This window comes from Theobroma cacao, chromosome 9 (genome assembly GCF_053813885.1).
Source record: "Theobroma cacao isolate CCN51 chromosome 9, ASM5381388v1, whole genome shotgun sequence".
Taxonomy (NCBI): Eukaryota; Viridiplantae; Streptophyta; class Magnoliopsida; order Malvales; family Malvaceae; genus Theobroma; species Theobroma cacao.
Window position 1 is genome coordinate 14,139,505 of NC_142647.1, and position 3,230 is coordinate 14,142,734.

Below are 3,230 nucleotides of genomic sequence, written 5' to 3' on the forward strand. Positions count from 1 at the left end.
ATTTCACTTCTTATTATCCTAAGAAATGATCTCCTAGTTCAAAGATCCTTTGACAAAAAGAAAGATAAAAAAAACTTCCATAGAAACGTTGTTAAAATCAATAAACTTAGTGACTAAAATGAGATTAGTTTTAGCTTTAGGGACTCAAAAACATTATTTAATGGAAAAAAATAGTGTGAGGAAGGATTAATTGAAATAGAATTAGTATGAGGTACAGGAACACTTGTGCCATCACTAGCAAAAAGTTCATTTGGGTTATCATACTAAAAAGAGAAGTGCAAGTTTTGCTGTTATTGATTAAATTATGAGATGCCCCTGACTTAACTAGCCTTTGAGAGGATGCTGCTTTTGTGTTGACATGGTTAGTAATTGAGGTTGACAGCTCCAACTTAATCTTCAAGCAAGTTTTAGCTAAATGGCTTGTTTTATCACAAAATTGACAGAAATTCTAGAACTTGGGTAAGTAGAATTCTTGGTAAAACATGAAGTTCAAGAGGGAAACCTATTACACTAGCTAGGTTAAGCCCACTTTATTCTTTTGAAAGGAAATGGTGATGTCTTGGTAGTAAAATGAGGATACTTGAGGATTCTTACTTCTTAAGGAATGATCATAATACTTAAGGATTTTTGCTTCTTAAAGACATTTTTAGATTTTACAACCTCATCCAACAATCATTCAAACGAGATATAAGATTCTTGAGCCCTAATTCGAGTTGAAATTTCTTTGAAATCAAGACCAATATTTCCATTCAAGACATGAATGACAAGTTCTTCAAAACTAGCAGGCTAGTTGACCAATGTAAGCTCATATGCCACACTTTTTAAATTCTAAAAGTATTTTGACACAAATCTAGATTTTTTTGGCTTGGTAAGCTTCTCTATTAGATTCATCATTCTTGATATGGATTATTTGCATAAACTTAGTTAATTTTGTTCTAGGCATCCAAAGAAGTTTCAACAAAAGGAAAAAAGCACATTATCTCTAGAAGATGAAATAATGTCATGGAGTAGTAGTTGATCTTATCTAATCGCATGATCATAAGGTGGATTGGGAACAAGAATGGGGGGAGTTTATCTTTCTTGCCATATCATGGCAAAGGGTAGGGTGTTGAACCATCAACATATCCAATAAGTTTGAAACCAACAAGAAGAGATGTGAATTAAGTCCTTGAAAATAGAAAATTAAGGGTTTGAGTTTTATAGGTAGACGAGTAACAACACTGATGGTGATCAAGGGAGCTTATTGGCTTGAAAACAACAATGTAAGGTTGGATGGGATTGTTGGAAGGCTAGTTTCAAAGATGGAGGAAAACATTATGATTATGTGGTGAAGCAATTTGGCTTTATGGAGCTTTGTAGCTCTAATACCATATAGAAAACAAGATAGGAGATTGAAAATGATGAAAACTGCCTTGAGATTTTTATTGTATTGTACTGTATTTATAATGCAAGAGATATGTGATTTGATAAGTTTACAAGTTTGAATACAAAGATGTGTAAATGAGAAAACAGATGAGATGACATTAGAGTTTGAGTTTGAATAAGTTTTTAAACTTTGAATTTATTAAGTTGGTGTTTCCCTCTTTTTCTTGATTTGAGTCTTCCTTCAAATATCGAAATAAATTGAGGTAGATGTCGTAGTCGTTGTGATCTTTTTTTGAAGTGGCACTATCTTGCGTGCTTGCTACTTGATTGCTTTGGGTTTTGGAGAGCCAGATGCTATTGTTAAAATTGCTTTAGGCATGGTAAGTGCTATAGTTGAGATTGATTAAATGGATGCTATGATAATAGGTTTTGATGATGCAGTTGATGCAACAACAAATGATTCTATTGTTGATTTTGCTCATGAATAACGTCTAATTGAAACTACTTAACTCGATTAACTATTAAAACCAACAGTCCAAATTTGACCTATAATGATCATATATAATGATAAAAAGTATATTGAAAAGTAATATATGAGAACCGACACACACACACACACACACACGCCCTTTTAATTTGTATATGTAGCTTCTTTCTATAAAAGAAAATATCAAATATAATGATATATTGTAAGGTAAAATACCCATATACCCATAAGTTTTAATTGAAATTTCAAATGGGTCCATTAATTTTTGAAATGAACACTTTACCCTAAAAGTGTAAACACCGTTAATAAAAATTATGAAAAGTCTAAAATACCTTTCTTTCTTTATTAATTTAAAATTTTATTATATTTAAAAAAAAATTAAAAAAAATGAGCATCGATTGGTGCTCCCCAAGGGAGGGAGCATTAGATCCCCTCCCTTTCGATCGGTGCTCCCCTTTCTTGGGGAGCACCAATCTCCCTCCCTTATTTTTTAAATTAATAAAAATTATATAATAGTAGTTTTTAAAATTAATAAAGGGTAAACTTGTTATTTTAATATTTCTATATCATCAAACTAACGGAAACATTAACGGTTGAACTTATGTGTCTAGCAGAAGATTTTTTTTAGAGCGAAGTGTCCATTTTAAAATCTAATTGATCTGTTTGAAATTTTGATTAAAATTTAAGAGGATAAAGGTATTTTACCTTAAAAAGTATATTAAAAAGTAATAGATGAGAAGAGGTGAATGTCATGTTGTAGATTAATCACAAGATTGAGCTCTTTTCTTGCATTGGCAAAAAAAGGAATAAATTTTCAACACACATCCCCTTGAGTACAAATGACCATTTGATTTTAATTGTTATGGTTCTTATGGCTGGTGTGAAAGTATATGGTAATTTTAAAGAATTTTTGCATCATCGTGTCAAATAAATAATCTATATAACTAAACATTTAACTTAATAGTTGATGTATATTCTTTCTACTCTAAAAATTGGATTTGAATTTCCATTTTCAATGTAAAAAATAACCCTTTAGGATTAAAAATTGAGGTCATCAATGGGCAATTTTTGGGATACATGATTTGAGTGCCGGATTGTGCTTGTCAATTTATAAAGCACTTATAATAAATAGAGGCTAGGTTGAGCAGACTGCCTCACATAGAGACAGGCAGTCTAAACTCTTGATTAGGAGGGCCAATGCAATGACAAAAAGTAGAGGGAACCAAAAGTGAGGTAACATACTTTAACACGAGAATAATAATATACTATAAGACAAGGAACAAAACCCATTTTGTAGGGGTTTTGTTTTAGCTTTTATGGGATGGGATGGTGCCTCTCTCCAAAAGCTTGAAGAGAGATTCAATTCAGAAAAACAAAA